The sequence below is a fragment of the Equus caballus genome, chromosome 31, assembly GCF_041296265.1.
Source record: "Equus caballus isolate H_3958 breed thoroughbred chromosome 31, TB-T2T, whole genome shotgun sequence".
Taxonomy (NCBI): Eukaryota; Metazoa; Chordata; class Mammalia; order Perissodactyla; family Equidae; genus Equus; species Equus caballus.
Window position 1 is genome coordinate 25,572,114 of NC_091714.1, and position 21,082 is coordinate 25,593,195.

At 38.4% G+C, this 21,082-nt stretch overlaps 1 long non-coding RNA gene across 1 annotated transcript; it reads left to right on the forward strand.

The window, feature by feature from the left end:
- The first annotated feature begins 313 nt into the window (after positions 1–313).
- On the forward strand, positions 314–20,663 carry LOC111771405 (uncharacterized). Its single transcript, XR_002805226.2, has 3 exons — positions 314–627; positions 4,680–4,847; positions 20,182–20,663. It is a non-coding gene; the product is annotated as an uncharacterized lncRNA (long non-coding RNA).
- The last annotated feature ends 419 nt before the right edge of the window (positions 20,664–21,082 follow it).

Genomic DNA, 21,082 nt, shown 5'->3' on the forward strand with positions numbered 1-21,082 from the left:
CTCCCCTTTATAAATCCTTCTAAATTAGCCCGTGGATTTACCTAGCTGTGTCTAACAGTCTTAGCACTTGCATTTGTCTTAAGGAAAACCTACAACTTCACTAAAGAATGATTCTTACTTCTCTGTTTACTGCAAGAGAAGTAATCTTTCTTACAACAAGTTGACATCTTCAAGGGCAATTACACTTCTCTTATCCTTCACAGAAAGAAGCTGGTTTTTCCTGTGGTGTTGGTTTCTAAATAAGTTCTGCTCCCTGCTACTGCTAACTTGGAACAGGGCTGGGAAGGAGTGAGTTAAAGTGAGTCAGGACTCCAACAAAGCAGGGAGTGGAGGAAAAAGAGGCCTTCTCTCCAGAGAGCGCTTTGACATGGAAATGCACCTCCTAGGGATACTGGGCGGGGGAGGAACCCTGCTGGTGCAGGACTTGAGGAAGAGGATACCGAAAGACAAGAGCCTATACCTCCTCAACAGTGAGGATGAAAGAATTCACTGTGTGCTCCCCGCAACCTCCTTAAAGGACACAGAATGGGACTGGGCACTTGCTCCACAACAAGGCCCACTGAGAGGAGACCGGTGGCCACACTCCAAGGACGGCACCTCACACAATTAGCACAGTGTAAAGGGCAGGTAAGCAGGATTTCTGACTTTTCACATCCAGATTGTGAATAAAGGGGGCCTTGCCAGGGGGAAAAATAGGCTTCTATCATTTTACCAATGGATAATCAGTGAACTTCTAAAGAGAGTTTCCCACACTTCACTCCACCCCACTTAGCATTTTCTGACTTCCACCAGCGCCTCATCACTGTTGTTTAAATCATGCTGCAGCCTCCTGCTCCTTTCCTTCTTCAGAAGGAGCTCAAATAATGTCAGTTGATGAGCAAACACGGGAACCAGCCCCAAGTTTCCTCACCTTCTCTTGTGTAAGTGTAACTGTTAACTTTTTCGTCAGTGTAAACATCAGCCTTGCAAAGAAAAAGTTATCACAGAAGGTACACAGGCCCTTGGTCACAGAAAGCCAAGGAAGGGAAAAGCCTGGAAGCTGACCGGACTCTGACATTATTGCTTGAAAGTGGTTGGGACAGTACATGACACACAAGAAGGACAGATCCTTCCAGCATGCACCCCTCCACCCCCTCGGCCCGTCCGAGGAAATTATGGGCCCCTTGGCAGGGAATAGGATACTTCTCCAAGTGGTAAGGTTTCAGCCATTTGTCTCTTCCTGCTAAGGGGATGTTGGCTGGAAGCTGGGGGTGGTTTGTGCAGGAAACTGATTGGTGCATGGAAGTATGGGAGGGGGTCTCCTCAACCTCTCCTTTTCTGGATTGTTCAGTCACCTACACTCCAAGATCCTTGTCAGAGAAGGAGAGGGTTGGTACTCTGTGCTTTCTGTGCAAAAAATGAAGAGACTACAAACAGAAAGCAAAGGGAAATGAGGAGTACATTATTTCCCAGACAGCGTCACATTTATATGAGCCAGCTTCTAAGGGATATCTGTGGAGGCTTCACCACTTAGCTGCTGCAGAATCTGGGGCTACTGTCTTTCTTATTTTGAAAACGAAAAATGACTCATTGATAGGAAAGAAAAAGGTAAATACACACAGACACACACACATTTATACATATATAGCTAAACCCATATTTCCTCCCCACCAGAGGTGGCTATGGTTAAACGTGGTTAAGCCTTCTGATGCACGCGTGTGATGTGTATGGTTAATTTGGTTTGGCTCACAAGTAGAGCTCATACTGTACACAATGTTTGCTACCTGCTTTTGCACTTAACAGCATTTCATGAACAAATTTTCCTGCCAGTAAATATTCTTCTACATTTACTTTTAAAGGCCACCTGTGAGTTAATCTCTTTCCAATGCTGGACCATCCCCCCTCAGCAGAGTGGAGAAGGCAGCATCAGAGGCACGGCTGAAATCCCATAATTACTTTGCCTCTGCCCTTGACTCACTTGAGTCAAGAACGTGTTCAGGATGAGCTCTCAGCCAGGTCTCTGCTGTTTCCTTCTCACCATCTGTCAGAGGCGGGAAAGGAGACAGCAGGTGTCCATGCTGAGTAGGGCCCCTGAAACAGGAAGGCCAAAGGTGCCCAGAGAAAGAGCTGAGGAGACAGGAGCCACAAGAGAACCCCACGTTCCTGTTCTTCCCTTAGAGATGCTTTGGCTAGGCTGCCATCCCACTGACAGTTACTTATGGTTCCTTTCTCAAGTCCTGGATTATTATTAAAGCCCAAAGTTGATCAAGATAAGCATTTTACAGTTAGACGTTGACTGCAAATGTCTCTGCTATCGTGACCTTCACATTTTCAGTGTGGTCTAGACTGTAGATAAGCCCACTTCAGATTGCACAGGAAGCAGTAGGGAGAATTGCTCATCTCCCCTATTTTCCTCTTTCCTAGTCCTGAACAGAGAGAGCTGCCTCTGTTTCTCTCGCCAGCCTCTTTTCTCTTTGTCTTCTTCCCAAAGTCCTGGGGTGGGGGTGGGGGTGAGGGTGGGGGGAAACGTAAAGCAGCCTGCAGGGCAGCTAGAGATGGCCTGCTCCAGCCCCTCTCACTGCTTCTTGCTGACACCTCCAGGAGAGGCGCTCCCCCAGCTCTGTAGCAATGATTTAAGGGGTGGAGGTCGAGCAGCAGGGAAGAAAGAAAAGCAAGGCAGGGATTGGTGTGACCATCACTCTAAACTGTAGTCAATGTAGCTTTCTTTGCCTCAAAAAGGTTATGAACTTTACATGATTCTATCTGCAAAAGATCTCAGGATCTTTAACTTCTCATAGGTTAGATGCAATGTAAGAAAGCACAAATAAATAAATATATTTAAGATAGATGATAGATAGATAGATAGAGATGATGAAACATCAGTTACAATAACTCGGACCACATAGCTCAAATGGCCCTACTGTATTTTCAAGCTCCTTTTTAAAACTCCCGTATGTTAGGGGCAACTCATATGTTATTTCAAAGTCTGAGACATATTGTAGAAGAAATTAGTCACAAGAAATAAATAAGATGTAATAAGTGCTATAGTAACAACTTGAATTCTTGCTTTGCTTACTAAATGACAGAATTATGTCTAATAGGCAAATAGCTGAAAATAACTCCAATATAAATAATGACATAATTATATAGTACAATAATTTTCAAATCCACTCCTTATCGTCTCTTCTTACCAATGCTCTAGTAGTAATACATAACACTATTCTCTGTGTACTATTTGCCAGACACAGATCCGAGGGCTTTACACATATTAATTCATTTAATCTTTACAACTCTATGAAACAACTACTATTCTAATCCTTGATTTACCGAGGAGGAAACTGAAGCGTAGAGAAAGTAGGAAACTTGCCCCAGTCATGGCTTGTAAGTCCAGGACTCTAAGTCAGCTCATCTAGCTTCCCTCTTGCTCAGAATTGGCTGTCATTCCTTTTCCTCTTTCCTGATTGGTCTCCCTGCCTCTACTTTCCCTAGTCCATCATTACTCAGCCACCAATGTAGCTATCCATATGCAAAATTATGTCGCACCATCATGACTATTAAAGTCCATTGGTTGCCTTTTGCCTACAGAACAAAGTCCAGCCTGCTTCATGTGGATCCCACCATGTTTCATACTCTCACCTGAAATTTTCTTTCAATTCCATCATCTTCCCACCAGTTGTTTTGCAAATGTCTTCTGCATTTTCCTATCGCTATGCTTTTACATAACATTCTCCTCCTCAATCTTTGTCACTATTTAGAATCCAGATGAAATTTCAGGTCCTCCGTGAAGCCTCCCTGCATCGCATAGCAAGAAATGGCCTCTCAACTCTCTAGTTCCCACTGTACTTTATTCCTCTCATGATCTTTATTTTTATTTTTATCTTTTTTATCTTTTTATCTTTTTGCCATCTTCACTATGGCTTTTTTGTGCTTATCTGGATTGTAGCTCCTGAAAATTAAAGACCACGGCTTGTGCAACTTTCAATTCAACCATTTCTTACGCTGTCTTGTGTGTAGCAAGTGCTCAATAGATGTTTGTTAAATTAAAATTCTGTTTTGGTTGAGGATATCATGTTTTTGCCACTTGCATCTGCCTTTGCCTACAGAGAAGGGTGGGAGAAATTTGCTGTGGGCATGTGGGAAGGAAATTTCCCAAAGATGAGGGAGACCATGACTCAAAATATAAGGTCACCGAATTATCAATTGTGGTCTCATATTTCTGCTGCATGAGTAAGAAAGGGAAACTACTCTGCAGCAGGCACAGCTTTTTTTCTTCCACCTCCTGTTTACTATTCTTTTCAACAACCCCATCATGATGAGGCCTAACCAACCACCACTGAGATGTCTCCCCATTTCATGTGGTACATGTTGGTTGCTGCAGAAAAAGCAGATATTTTCATGGCCTATTTCCTCTTCTCCTTCTGCCTGTCCAAAAATCCTCTTTGCTCCAATAAAGACATTGCCTGCAAGGGTGGCAAGTAGAATGTTATTAGAAGGAGATGGACACCACAGGTAATGGAACATTTTTTTAAAAAATGAAAAAGAAAAGACAAAGGGAAAATAAAGAGACATAAAGTATTAAAAATATTGGGCACAGAAATGAAGACATAAAAATTACAAGAAGTAATTAAAAAGCCAAAAAAAATGAAAAGGAATGAGACAACATCTGAGGACAGAAAGAAATCCTTTTTTTCTTAAAACAGTACTCTGGTCTCTGCTGGAACCTGGAGCACTTCATCCACCTTCACTGCCTCATCCTGGCTTTCTCAGACGGAGCTACAATCAAAAGTGACCTCCCTCTCCCAAAGGGGTAAAAGGCTTGCCTCCAAATCACCAAACAACCTTAATAAAGACCCTCATCTGCCACTTAGGTGAGTCCCAACTTTAAACTCCTTGCTCATGGATCAACTTTGCATTAATATTGAGCAGATTAATGGAAAGAATGACACTGCTCTCATTAAGACCGTAGACCTGGATACTATCCTTTCTCCATCCCTCTTTACCAATGTAACACATTTCTCTAATTTTGTCCTCTGCCAACCATCATAAACAGTAACTTCAAATATACAAATAAATTTTAGTTCAGTTGAATAACACTGAGATAATCATCACAGATAAAATGGGAAAAAACTCAACTCCAGTCTTCACATTTATGCAGTCTTCCTGGCACAGATTCAAAACATCAGTGGTTCTTTCTAGCAATTCTTTTTCATCACTTCACTTTTAGCCCAAGGACTCTTAATTTCAAACCCTGCAGACTAGTACATCCCAGTTCCACAAACCATACCAAAAGTGAGGTATTCCTTTAGCTATTTGAATGCCCACATCAGCTAAGTCTCTACCAGTTGAAGGCTTTTGTTTCACTTTTCTTTTTCTTTTTTTTTTCTTTTTCCCAATTATAACCATCATATGTTCCCTCTATATCATCAGCTTGATTGATCTTTCATAAGGCCTGTTCCTAAGAATATGATTTTCTCTCTACACCTTCTTCCATCCCTTGATTCTAGGTACCTCCTAAAATCTGTTCTGCTGCAAATGAGTGAGTCCTGGCTGAAATCTAACCAAGTGAAATTCAATGTAAAAAATAAATTAAAATCTGGCAACTAGAAATAGAACTGTAAATAAGATAGGAAGCACAAACACGAGATAGGGAGCAGAGCTGACAGCTACATAAGTAAGGAATATTTGGATATTTTACTTCTTTGCATGCACATCGACAGCCCACAGTATAACGAGACTTATGGCGAGGAGTGTATTCTCGTGTGCACTCATGGGAATATCAAGAATAGATTATAAGAGGGAAAGTTCTACTTTCCTCTGCATTTTTCAGAATTGACCTGGAACATTGTCTTCTGGTATAGACAATATAATTGAAAAGACAAAAACACTCGCTAAAAAATTTCTATAGCAGAGAGTGATGAGTAAGAAATAAGATAAACTGTTCTGAACAAGATGGAGTAACAAGGAGCAGATTTACCATCCTGACTGAAAACAAAAAACAAAAAACTGGATAAAATATATGACACAACAGTTTTCAAGACACTGGACCTCAGGCAACAAAGGATAGTGATTCATGAGAGATAGTAAAAATAATAATAATAATAATAAGGTGAATTCCATGATTATTTTAGGTTACTGTCTTGAGGGAGATATCAGGTAGTGGCACAGGGCAAGGAAAGTCAGATGTAACTTGGTAGACTCCTTGAGTATGTATGAGGATACAGAGCTGAGAATCCATGGAGGTCAAGGTAGCTAGAGTTCACGGAGCACAGTACTAGAGAGGAAAGTGATACACAGAGAGAAACTCCAGAGACCTTCAGAGGATCTCCCTCAAGTACTCAGCAGAGTACTGACCACAGTGTAAGTGAAGAAAATACTCGATGTTGGAGGAAGAACCATCTGAAAGGATTAAAGCAAGCAGTTCCCAGGGCTCATACTGGGCTAGGAATAGTGCCTTTTCCCACAAACCAGACTAGAAAATCTAATTCTTGCGGCAAGGATAAAATCAGAGAGCCTTGACTTAACAATAGGGAGTAATTAACCCCAGAGTAAATGCTATTCTAGCTCTGACTAACAGAATCTTAAAAGAGAGACTAAAAAGATGCTGTTTTCACATTACTTAGCAGCATCCCAGAAGAAAGCTCAAGAATATTTTTAGTGGGGCCAGCCCGGTGGCACAGTGGTTGAGTGCACACGTTCTGCTTCTCGGTGGCCCTGCGTTCGCCAGTTTGGATCCCAGGTGCAGACATGGCACTGTTTGGCACACCATGCTGTGGTAGGCGTCCCACATATAAAGTAGAGGAAGATGGGCATGGATGTTAGCTCAGGGCCAGGCTTCCTCAGCAAAAAGAGGAGGACTGGCAGTAGTTAGCTCAGGGCTAATCTTCCTCAGAAAAAAAAAAAAGAATATTTTTAGGAATACAAAAATACCCAGCACCCAGGAGGGTAAAATTCACAATGTCTGGCATTCAATCAAAGATTAACAGACATGCAAAGAAGGAAAATATGACAAGACAAGGGGAAAAGTCCATTGAAACAGACTCAGAACTGATGCAGATGTTAGAATTAGCAGATATGGACATTTTATCAGTCATTATAAATGCATTCAATATGTTAACAAATTATGTAGCAGTATAATAAAACTTTAAGAGATAAGAACTATAATGTCTTAGATAAAAATACACTGTATGAGATTGGTAAACTTGTAGAAATAACAATAGAAACTTCCTAAAATGATGCACAGAGAAAAAAAAATTTTGAAAAAGAAAAAGACTATCAGTGAACTGCACGACAATTACAAGGGACCCATTTACATGTACCTGAAGCCTGCAAAGGAAGAAGAAGAAAGAACATTTGAAGAAATAAAGGCAAAACATTTCAAACTTGATAAAAGCAGTAAACCCACAGATCCAAGAAGCTCAACAAACTCCAAGCAAAAGAAACATGAAGAAAATTACACCAAGGCACATAATAATCAAGTTATTCAAAACCAGTGATAAAGGGAAAATCTTAAATGCAGCTAGGGAAAAAAAAACAGACGTGCTACATATATCCAAAATATAGATAATGATGAAAGATTTCTTATCAGAGAAAAATGCAAGCAAGAAAATAGTAGAGCAACATCTTTAAATTAATGAAAGAAAAAACTATTAACCTTGAATTCTACACCTAGCAAAAAAAAAATTAAAAAACAATAGTGATAAAAAGACTTGTTCAGACATACAAAAATTGAAAGAAATCACTACCAGCAGACCCACATTACAAAAAAATGCTAAAGGAACTCCTTTAGGCAGAAGGAAAATGATACTAAATGGAAATACACATCTACACAAAGGAATGAAAAACAATGGAAGCAGCAGCTCCATGGATAAATATACATGATTTTTTTTTCTTATTTAAATTTCTTTATAAGACAATTTACTGTTTAAACAAAAATAATAACCATGTACTATGAGGTTAAAAACACACATAAGAATCAAAAGTATAATAACAATAGCACAAAGGTCAGGAGGAGAGAAGTCGAAGTATACTCTCTCAGGGCCGGCTCCATGGCCAAGTGGTTGGGTTTGTGTGCTCTGCCTCAGCAGCCCAGGGCTTCACTGATTCAGATCCTGGGTGCAGACATGACACCACTCATCAGTCCATGCTGAGGCAGCATCCCACATGCCACAACTAGAAGGATCCACAACTAAAATACACAGCTATGTACTGGGGGGGTTGGGGTAGAAAAAGCAGGAAAAAAAAAAAGATTGGCAACAGTTAGCTTAGGTGCCAATCTTTAAGATAAAATAAAAGTATACTATCTTAAGGTCCTTATTCTATTTATAAAATCAAATAAAATCTCTTAAAGGTAGTTTGCAGTAAGTTAAATTGTATACTATATACTATTACACAACAACTAAAATAATAAAACAAACAGTTATACTAATAAGCCAACAGGTAAGATAAAGTGAATCATAAAGAAATAATTAATACAAAAGAAGGCAAAAAAGGGAAACAAATAGCAGATGACAATATAAAAAACAAATAACAAGGTAGTCTTAAACCCAATCATATCAATAATTATATTAAATGTAAATGACCTAAACATCCCAATTAAAAGGCAGATTGTGAGATTGTACCCAAAAAAAGTTAGTCACGTGCTACCTACAAGAAACGCTCTTTAAATATAAAGATACAAATAGGTTATAAATAAAAGAATGGGAAAAGGCATACATGGTAACACTAATCCAAATGAAAACTGAAGTGGCTATATTAACATCAGACAAAATAGATATCAAATCAAAGAACATATCTAGAGATAAAAATGATCATTTCATAACGGTTAGGGTAAATTCACCCAGGGGATATAAGAATGCTAAATGTTTATACATTTATTAACAGAGCTTCAAAATATATGAAGCCAAATCTAATAGAACGGCAGGGAGAAACAGGCAAATCTGCAATTATAGTTGACCTCTCTCGATATTTGACAGAACAAGTAGACAGAAAATTATCTAGGACACAGAATACTTGAACAATACTATCAATCAACTGACCTAGTTGAAGTCTATAGAACATACCTCTTAACAACAGTAGAATACACATTCTTTCTGTTGTTGTTGAGGAAGACTGGCCCTGAGCTAACATCTGTTGCCAATTTCCCTCTTTTTCCTTGAGGAAGATTCACCCTGAGCTAACATCTGTACCAATATTCCTCTATTTTGCATGCGGGTTACCATCACAGCATGGCTTGATGAGCAGTTTAGGCTGGCACCTAGGATCCAAGCACACGAACCCAGGCTGCCAATGTGGAGTGCGCCAAACTTAACCACCAAGCCAAGGGGCCAGCCCCAGAGTACATGTTCCTTTTAAGTGCACAGAGAACATTTATCAAAATAGACCATATTCTAGGCCATAAAACAAGTCAATAAATTTAAAAGGATTTAGGTTATACAAAGTGTTTTCTGACCACAGAGGAATTAAATTAGAAATCAATAAGAGAGATCTCTGGAAACTAAATAACAAACTTCTACAAAACCCAAAGATCAGAGAAGGCAAATTAGAAAGTATTTTAAACTGAATGAAAAGAAAAATACAACATACCAAAATGTATAAGATGCCACTAAATCAGTTCTTATGGGGAAATTTATAGTACTAAAGGTCTATACTAGAAAATAACGTTTCAAATCAATTATCTCAGCTTCAACTATATGAAATCAAACCAGGCTTGGCAAAGTATGACCCTTGGGCCAAATCAAGACTACTGCCTGTTTTTGCAGAATAAAGATTTATTGGAACACAGCCAGGCTCCTTCCTTTACATTCTATGGCATCATACATGCTACAAGGGCAGAGTTGAGTAGTTGCACAGAGACTGCATGGCTCATAAAACCTATTATATTGCCATTTGGTTCTTTGCATAAAAAGTCTGCTAACCTCCAAACTAGAAACAGAAGAGTAAATTAAACCCAAAGTAGACAGAAGGAAATAAATAATAAAGATCACAAAGAATTCAGTGAAATTTAGAAAATGTAAAAGGAACAGAGAAAAAATACAGTTCTTGGAGAATATCTATAAGAGTGACTATTAGCCAGATTGATAAGAAAAATGAGAAAAGACAAACTGTAAAATAAGAAGTGATAGAAGTTACATCACTCCAGAGTCTACAGACAAAAAGGGAAAATAAAATATTATGAACTTTGTGCTAATAAATTCAACAACAGATGAAACTGACAAATTTCTTAAAAGACATAAATAACTAAAGCTCCCTGAAGAGTAGGTAATCTGAATAATGCTATATTTATTAAAGAAAATGAATTTGTAATTAAAAATCTTCTCACAAAGAAAATTCCACGCCCACATGGCTTCACTAAAGAATTCTCCCTAAATTTAAGGAAAAAATAACAACAATTCTATACAAACTCATCCAGAAAACTGAAGCGGAGGGATTCTTCTGACCTCAATCTGTGAAGCTAGCATTAGCCTGAAACCAAAACAAAGACGTTAAGACCAGAAAACTCCTTACCAATATCCCTCATGAACAAAAATTCAAATATTCTTTTAAAAAATTTTAGCAAATCAAGTCTAACAATATATAAAAAGTTTAATACATCATGAAAGAGTAGAGTTTACCCCACAAAAGCAATGTTGATGAGCAATTTTGGTTTAACATTTGAAAATTATCAACTTTATTGTTTTAACGCACTGGAAAAGAAAAGCCATATGATCATCTCAATGGAAACAAAAAAAATTTTTGACAAAATCCAACATACATTTTTGATAAAAACTCTCAGCAAACTGTAAATAGAAGAGAACTTTCTCAACTTGATAAAAGGCATCTATGCAAATCTACAGCTAACATCTGACTTAACAATGAAAGACTGAATATTTTCCTCTTAAGGTCAGGAAAAATACGAGGATGTCTGAACTTGTCATATCTACTTTACATCGTACTGAAGGTTCTAACTAGTGCAGTTAGGACTGAAAAAGGAAGAAAAGAGACCAGAGTAGAGGAAGAAGTAAGTCGTCTCTTTATTGTCAAATGCAACTGTAATAAACCCCATGGAACCTACAAAAAAGCTGCTAGACCTAGCAGTCAGCTTACCAAGTTTGCAAAACACGAAATGGAAAATCAATTATGTCTCTACATACTGGCAAAGAACAACAGCAAATTAAAATTTTAAAAATTCCTTTTAAAATAATTTAAAAATACAAATTTCTTAGGAATAAATCTCAATAGATGTGCAAGATTGATATGTGGCTATCAAAACGAAACATCGATAATGGAAAATTGAAGAAGATGTAGGTAAATGGAATAATGCCAATCCTCACTAGAGCATCAATTCTCTCCACATTCACGTACAAACGCAATGCAATCCCAACCAAAATCCCAGCAGGCTGTTTTTGTAGATTTTGACAAGCTAATTCCAAAATCCATATGAAAAGGTAAAGGACCCAAAATAGCCAAGACAACTCGAAAAATGCAGAGTAAAGTTGGAGGACTAATTCTACCTGATTTCAAGACTTATAAAACTACAGTAATCAAGATAATGAGATAGCCGTGTAAAGATAGACAAGCAAATCAGTGAGATAGAGAGTTAAGAAATAGAGCTATCCGTACACAAATAACTGATTTTTAATCAAGTTGCAAGGGCAATTTAGTAGCAAAAGGAGATATTCTTTCAACAAATTGTGCTGGAATAATTGAATATCTATACACAAAATACATGAACTTTTGTCTTACCTAAAGGAATATACAAAAGCTAATTCAAAATCGATTATAGATATAAATGCAACATCTAAAAGTGTAAAACCTTTTAAAGAAATTATAGCAAAATTTCTTCGTGAGCTTAGATTAAGCAAAGATTTCATAGATACAATACCAAAACATGATCCATGAAAAAAATGATAAATTGAATTTCATTAAAATTAAAAATTACTTTCAAAAGACACTGTTACAAGGATGAAAAGACAGGCCACAGACTGAGAGAAAATATTTTCAAATCCTAAGTCTGATAATGGAATTGTGTCCAGAGGAGAAAAAGAACTCTGAAAACAAACAACCCCATTTAAAAAGATTGGAACAGATGTTCACCAAAGGAGGTGTACAAAATGGCAAATAAGCACATGAAAGATGCTCAACCCTATTAGTCATCAGAGAAATGTAAGTTAAAACCACAGTGAAATGCCACTAAATATCGATTACAATGAGCAAAGACTGATCCACTCCAGCGCCCGCGAGGATGCAGAGGAAGTGAAGCTTTCATCCACTGCGGCTCGGACTGTGAAAGGTGCCCCCACTTTGGAAAGTAGTTTGGCAGTTTGGCAGTTTGTTTTTTTAAGTTAAACGCATATCTACCATATGACCCAAACATTCCAATGCTAGTTATTTACCCAAGAAAAATTAACTCTTATGTCTAAATAAAGACCTGTACATGAATGTTCATAACAGCTTTATTTGCAATATCCCAAAACTGACAAAATCCAACATGTCATCAACAGATGAATGAATAAACATACTGAGGTATTTCCATACAATGAACATTGTTCAACAGTACAAGTGAATAAACTACTGATATACCCAACAACATGAATAGATCTCAAAATAATTATTCTGAGTGAAAGAAGCCAGAACTGCGCCCCCCCCCCCAAAAAATAGTATATACTGTATGATTCTACTTATATGAAACTCTAGAAAATACAAAGTAATCTCTAGTGATAGAAAGCAAATCAGGGAGAGAGTAGAAGGAAGGGGGAAGGTATCAACAAGAGTCACGAGGAAACTCTTGAGGGTGATGGATATGTCCACTACCTCGACTGTGCTGATGGTTTGTGGTGATATACATGCATCAAAACTAATCCAATTGTACACTTTAAATATGTTTGGTGTATTGTGTGTCAATTATACCTCAATAAACTGTTCTTTAAAAGGAAAAAAGAAATAACTGATAGAGTTAGAAATGTTTAATTAAAAAGAGAAAAGTTGGGGCCTGCCCAGTGGTGTAGTGGTCAAGTTCGCACGCTCCGCTTTGGCTTTGCAGGTTTGGATCCTGGGCACAGACCTAGCACCACTCATCAAGCCACACAGTGGCAGCATGCTACATTAAAAAATAGAGGAAGATTGGCACAGATATTAGCTCAGCAACAATCTTCCTCACCAAAAAAAATAAGAAGAAGAAAAGAGAGAGAGAGAAAATAAGAATAGCATTAGCATCTTTAAATACTTAGAAGGCTATCTCTAGGCCAGATGGCTCTAGAGAACTTAACAGGAAGAAAGATTTGGGTTATACACAAGTATATGTAACCCTGCTAAATCCGTTCTCCATGTAGTCCAGTGTTAGAATGGTGTGGTAATCAAGACACAACAACAAAAGTAGCATAAGGATAATGGAGTCTCGTCCCTTGCATTTCTTGCATGCCATGAACTTGATAATCTCTAGTGATGCTTCTTAAAATTTCCTTTTTCCAACATTTTTCTCATACTATGTTGGCACCATGCCACATTTCCCAGAAATGTCTTCCCCCGGCCCATCTGCTTTTTAGTCTTTTCCTAATTCTTCCTGATTCTGCATCAGAAAAGTCTAAACAAATAATGTGTCGAGAGCGGATCTGTCCATGGAAGTCAAAGAAGGGAAAAAACGGAGTGGGTAACACTCGATTCTTCTTGATGGATCGAAAGGTGAGGAAAGTCTTGAAACATTCATGCAGTGAAAGGAAGAACACTGATGTGGTTGAAAGCATGGGCTCCTGAGCTAGGATTTTGGAGTGCTATGTCTTGCTCTATTACTTACTAGCCGTGAGACAGTGATAAATTTATCTAGCCTCTCTGAGCTTCATTCGGCTCATCTATAAAATGAGGAAAATAATAACTTCCTAAGATGACTCTTCGAACATTAAATGATTTAATATACGTAAGATACTTAGAGCTATACCTGGAACATAGAAAGTTCTCTATAAGTACTAGCTATTCATATTGTACATTAATAATTTTGCCCCTTTCACACAACGATATTTTGGGGGATCAGAGTTTACCCAAAATGGAATGGGCAGTGAGATTCCTATCTCTAGAAGTAATCAAACCAATGCTAAACGAGTGCTCCACAGGGAAGTTGCACATCGGATTAATTCATTGGGTATGGATTAGACCAGGAACCATTGAAGACTCTTTTATATATGAGAATATAGGTTTCTATGTGTATTTTTCTGTCTTGGTTATTTTTTTCCTGCTTCTCCAATTCATCTGCCCCAGGTCATAGCATCTTGAATTCTCTTGATCCTTGATATATTTTTTTTAGCTTGAAGGTGTTTCATAAAAAGCCTTCTTTCAGATGACAAAACTGACAATCCATAAAAGTGGAAAATAAAAATATGAAAAACGTTAACCTCACAGGAAATCAAATATTTGATAATATGAAGAATGTCTCTACCTTGTGTATACACAAGTTTTTAAACTACTTAGAATTTTATAAAAAATGTAAAATGGTTTCCAGCAACTGACACCGACACAAACAAATTTTTCTGCAAGACAGATGAAAAAGGAAAACTAACCTGGTTAATATCTTCCAAATAGAGAATTAACAGAGGTTTAACTATAAAATTCATTTCCATGTTTTGTTTCTTCTCTACTTCTTTTGCATTCAGGAAAATTCTAAGTAAACAAATAGTTTTTTACCCTTATATTCGAAGGAAAATCCATTTTCTAATCAAAGTGAAATCAATCATATTTATCAGAGTTTGTCCCCACAAGATGACCTCTTCTCTAGCCTCAGAATGTGGGGTGTTCTACCTTCAATTAAAGTCCAGCACCACCTCCTCTGAGAACTTGTACCTCTTCTCTTACACCTGTAACCTTTCTCTCCGATTTTCCTCCTTCAACCTGCAAACATTCCCACATTCCTCACATTCACTAAAAACTCTCCTTTGACCTTGGATCCATCCCCAGCTGCCAACCAATCTATCACTTCTGTATCTTTGCACATCTCGTTCTCTCTACTACCTCTCTCCTCTCCCCTTTAACTCTGTTGATACTTACCCTTCTTTCTAGAATTAGCTCAGATGTGATTTCCTAGCTGTGATGCCAGCCACCACCACCACCTCACCAAGAGTGGCAACTGTCCCCTAGGGGCTCCCATATTACCCCAAAATACTCTATGAGAATTATCAGTTTACTTCAATGGCTTGAAAGTAGGGCTACTAAGCTTGACCCACAGTAAATAAAGAGATATACATTGACTCTATATGGAATGAATGAATGTCCTAATTCTAGACAAAATGCATATGAAAAGGAACTGATATGGACATACTCTATACCTTTGATAGATACACTTGGTCATTGAAGTTGTCCACTTTTTTGGATCGTAGGGTAAGTAGTCAGTAGTCTCTTCGGCCATGAATGCTATCTCTAAATGCAGCAATGTGTAAGCTCTAATGTGGAAACACTCATCATTTTCTCGATGTCCTCCAATCGGTAATACAGTAGTGTGTACGTATTTTTCCCTGGGCCATTTGGTCTAATCTCTCTATGATCTACATAACTTCTCTTGACCTTTCCTCCACATTCATAGACCAGCATATGCCATGGGCATCCCAAGCTCGTCAGTTACTCCCTAGCTGGCGTAGATAGACCAGACTTTGCTAATACACACTTTCATACTCAATAGCATAGAATTTGAGACATAGAACAATCTGGAGAAATAATTTAAGCTTTATTTATCCAATGTCATAGTTTGGCATTTTTTTCTTTTTCTTTTCTTTTTTTTATTACTTTCGGGATTTTTTGAAAGTTAACATGTTTTTGTTCTGTATATCTTATTTTTTAAACTCCCCTCCACTGAAGCTTATTGTGGGATAGAAGTATATTAAGGGCTTCACTTATATTTTCTCCTTCAATCTTTATAACAACCTTACCAAATTTACATTATAATGTAAATTTTACCCCCCATTTTACAGTTAAGAAAACTGAGGAATAGAGAGATTAGGAAAATTAATCTAAGCCAGATAGCTCGTCAGGTCTGGAGTCAGGACAGGCTGTTTCCAGAGCCCACACTCCTAACCAATGCTCTACACTGTCTCACGGCAAATCTGGAAGAGGTGCTCGGAGGAAAACCTGACCATGAGACTCAAGTGTGTAGCTAAAAAGAGGGTGAAGATTGGGAGTATATTTCTTTATTATTAATAGAGTGGATAAGTTTTTTAAAAGGTAGAATGACGTGGGGAAAGGAAGAAAATAACCTAAAGATTTCAAAAATAACACTTTGGTCTAAAGAGACTCCTCTACGCAAGCAGGAAACTCGGGGCCATTAGTCGTGGGTTTAGATTTTCTTTTTATTGATAGTGAAATGGCACTTTACAGATTTAGTTAATCATTGTTCTCTTGGTGAGCAAATTTTCCAATCTGTTCTAAAAATAGTCACGTAATAGAACTAAAACATATTAAGCCAACTTGGACGGAAGAGGAGAGAAGTAAAACATTTGCACTGACATCATTGCTTACCTAGAGACCCTCCTAACATTCTAGGAAAAATAATTCCTTGAGGAAAGATTTCTGTTCTCAGAAAACATTCCACAACCCTTTATAATTAAGGAGAAAATGCAAGGCCTAAGAGATTTTTCCCTACCAAAGAAAATCATCCTAAAAGCACATAAATTTATTATCTAAAATAATGGATAAAAATAAGATAGTTTAAATATAAATAAATAGAGGGGAATTTTGAGTTGTTTGTTTTCTTATTCCGTGAACCCATCTCTGTCTTCTCTTTGAGTTAATCATCATGAAATTGCTCTAAACCGGAGGCGGCAGGGGCTGCGGCTGGCTGGACACCAATGCTTCTCATTGTTTGGTTACACTGGAAATGTCTTTGGAACGAGCTTAATCTGAAAGACCTTTAACCAGCAATTCTCTTAGACTTCCGAACAGCAGAAGTTTGGTTTTCTTGTTTGTTTTGTTCCATTTTTTCTTTTTTTGGGTGGAGGGGAGATGAAGGGAGGAGTGTGTATGTGTGCAATATATTTTTTTAAATTATAAATAAGACAATATCAAGCCTCTTTCTCTCCCTCCGACCCCCCACCTCCCCCTGTACACACACTCTCCTCTCCTCACAGAATTTCTGTTCTTAGGAAGTCCGAGAGAATTGGGGAACGGTGAGGGTGTGGAGACGGAGACATTTGATTTTATTTCATACATTTCTGTATTGTTTGCTTTTTTAGCCACATTCGTGTGATGTCTTCAGTTGAAATCATAACTCTTCTGAACCCTGAGCAAAGAGAAAAAGCAAAGCAACACAACACACACTTACACACACACACATCTGCGTAGTAAAGAAGACGGAAAGGAAGCACAAGCAAAATACTCCAACACGGCCGTGTCGTGTGGAGCCTTCTTCTTCGGCTGAAAGGCAGCTTCTCCTGAGGGTTTAGGCTGTTCTCCTGAGCTAAGGGTGGAGTGAGGGAGAAGGAAGGCAGATCTGCGTCTGTGGCTGATTGGCAAGTTCTGTGAGAAGTTATCCACTCCCATAAGTTTTGTTACTGTGGCAATTTCTTTCTCAGCGTTGATGGTGCCCCTTACTTTCAGGCGGGGGTGGTGTGGGGAATGGGGTGTTGTTTCTAGTGGCTGCTGGGCAGCCGTCTGACTGAGCCTGGAAAGGTTCTGGGAAAATGAAATGCTGTTGTTTCTCTGTTTTTGAAGACACTCTTTTTTCGATCATGTTTATACTTTGAAATTTCACACTGTGGTCAAAGAAGGCAAGGTAAAATTTTATATCCCCATCAACACCGGAGAACTGTGCTTGTCCTGTGTTCACACAGACACGTGATCTTTATAGACGTCTAAGATGAGTACCTGTGGGGGAGACAAATCACATTTTAATAACCAAATCATGATATTCAAATATTTTAAATGTAGCCGCTTTTCCCTTTTCCTATAGAGTTTTCCTATCTTCTTAACAGAGGTAACATATAAATCCAAGTAATGTCCTTCTCAACTATAATTTAGAGTTGCACTGAAAACGAAAGTTATAGATAAGATAAAGTTAAAATATAAATTTCAGATCAAGCATTCTACTGTGACATAAAAAAGCAAGCTTTAAGTTCACTGAAACGGAATATTCCAGCAATTACCAAAAGATTCCACAGCTGTTAAACTAGAAAAACTGTTTTTCTTTCTTTGCGTGTAACTCATCATCTCTCACAATCACCTCGTAACTAATCAAAGCTTTTATGAAAACGTTAGTGGCCAAAAAGCCACTTTGATTGCCTTCGTTCCATTGGCTATTTATAGGCCTGTTTATTGCCACTAATCACTTTTTTTTTTAATTTTAAAATTTGTTCTTTTGAAATCAGCTTTAACAACAGCAATAAAATATGTTCTAAAATATTAACACAGTATGTGGATAGAGCATCAATTTTCTCAAGCATTTCTTTACAACATGCAATAAAAAGGTACTCAGCGAAAGGGTCTGGTTGTCGATCTTGATGACGCTGTATCTGGGCTTGGCAGAACCTTGCTATTTGAGGAAACACTGCTTGGAACAGCTGCTATAAGAGTATATGTGTGTGACTTACGGACATCCATGACAGATAAACAGCCATGCCTAATTAGAGTGTGATCCAATGCGTGCATTCACCAGATAGTAGACCAAGCCTTTATGCTAGCTTTTGCTAGTACAACCATGTATCAGACATAAATACCACTCTTAAAATATATGTAGAGCCAGCTCTGATGGCCTAGTGGTTAAAGTTAGGCACACTCTGCTTCAGTGGCCCGGGTTCAGTTCCTGGGGTGGAACCACACGACTCGTCTGTCAGCAGCCATGCTAAGGCAGCTGCTCACATAGAAGAACTAGAAGGACTTAAACTAGAACATACAACTGTGTACTGGGGCTTTGGGGAGAGAAAAAACAGAGAGAGGAAGATTGGCAACAGATGTTAGCTCAGAGCAAGTCTTTCCCAGCAAAAAAGAACCGCAAATATATGTAGCCCAGCAAGGACTTTAAAGAATAGTATTCCTTGCTACTAGATCCGAGGCCCTTGTATCAGTCAGCTATTACCAAAATAATGCTGCATAACAGAAACAAGTAAAAATCTTCACATTTTAGTGGCTTACAAAAATAAGCATTTTTTTCTTTCTCATATAGCTGTAAATTGGGCAAAGCTGATGTAGGCTGGGCTTGGTTGAGTTTGGCCTCAAACTTTGGGTTGGGTTCGGGTCAGCTATTCCCTCCGTGAAGCAGGGGCTATCTAAAGCGTGTTCTTTTTGAAGCAAAAGGAAAGAGCACAGAAAGAGAAGCCCCACTGCACATTTCAAGCACCTGCTCCTGTCACACCTGCTGATACCTCATTGGTGTTACACGGCCAAGGCCAGCACCACAGGACGGGAGAGGGTACTGCTCCCCTAGGAGAAAAGAAAGAGAGAGGAGATCGAACACTTACTGGACAAAAATCTAGTCTTCCAAACCCTCTTCTCTGTGTATCATTTTTTTCTTTCTCTAGGAGTTCTCATCAAACCCTGAGATTTCCTTCCTTTCTTTGCATGAATAATTCATTAATTTATGTCTCTAGCTCAGAACTCTAATCTTAGTTCCAGAGTTTTATGACCAAGGAACTATGTGGTAACTGTGCTTGGATATTTCAAAGACACTTCAAGCTTAACATGTCTTAAATAAAACTCATGATCACCCCCATTAGCTCCGATAGACTGATTGGTATTCTCCTAGCATTCTCCACGTCACTAAATGCCACAATATTCATCTATACAAACCAGAAATCTAAGAATCTATAATACTTCCTCTCCTTCAACTGCCAAGTCCACTTGATCCCTAAGACTCATTTCACCTTTTAAATGTATCTTCTTCTCTTCTCTTCATCTTCACCAGCATCCTATTTCACCCTACCAGCAATCCACACCTGAATCACTCTAATGTCTATTAACCAATACTGACCCTATTTAATTTGCCTCCTATTTAGAGTAATAATTTTGAAAAGCGTATCTGATCATATCACCATTCCTGCTTAACACCCTTTAATGGTTTGGTGGTTATAAAATATATTCCAAATTCTTTGACACTACTTCTTTCAAAAAGTGGAGCCTAATTCTCCTCCCTTTGAATGTTCGTAGAACTAGTGACTGACTCCTAACAAATAGAAGGTGATGGAACCGGTATGTGACTTCTGAGGCTAGGTCTTAAAAAGGATAGCTCACTCTCTCTTTCTGTCTCATCACTTGCTCTAGGGGAAGACAGCTGCTGTGCATGAGGATACTCAAGCAGGCCTGTAGAGACGTTGACATGAAGAGGAGCTAAGACCTCCCACCAACAACCATACCAATTTGCCAGCTATGTAGGTGAGCCACTTTGGAAGTAGACCACAGCTCCAGTCAAGACTTCAGACGACAGCAGAGTTTTAGCCAACATCTTGACTGCAACCTCATGAGAGACCCAAGCCAGAACTGCCCAGCTAAGCTGCTCCTGGACTCCTGATCCACAGAAACTGTGAGATACTAAATGTTTCTTTATTTATTATTTTTTATATCTCGTTTAGCACCCAAAGTCTAATTGCCGTCTGTAACCATACACATGTGCCCTATTACCACTTTGGCCTCCCCCTCCCTCCTTCCACTCTGGTAACTACCAATCTATTTTCTGTGTCTATGTGTTTGTTTGTTTGTTGTTGCTTTTAACTTTCACATATGCGTGAAATCATGCAGTATTTGGCTTTTTCCCTCTGGCTTATTTTGCTTAGCTCAGTGCCCTCAAGGTCCATCCATGTTGTTGCAAATGGCAAGATTTTATCTTTTTTTATGGTTGACTAATGTTCCATTGTATATATTTCCACATCTTCTTTCCACATTCATCCACTGATGGGCACTTAGGTTGTTTCAAGTCTTGGCTATTGTGAACAATGCTACAATGAACATAGGGGTGCAAATATCTTCTCGAATTAGTGTTTTAGTGTCCTTTGAATAAATACCCAAGGAGAAATAGCTGGATCATATGGTATTTCTATTCTTAATTTTTTGAACAATCTCCATGTTGTTTTTCATAGTGGCTGCACCAGTTTGCACTCCCACCAGGAGTGTACTAGGGTTCCTTTCCCTCCACGTCCTCTCCAACACTTGTTTCTTGTCTTGTTAA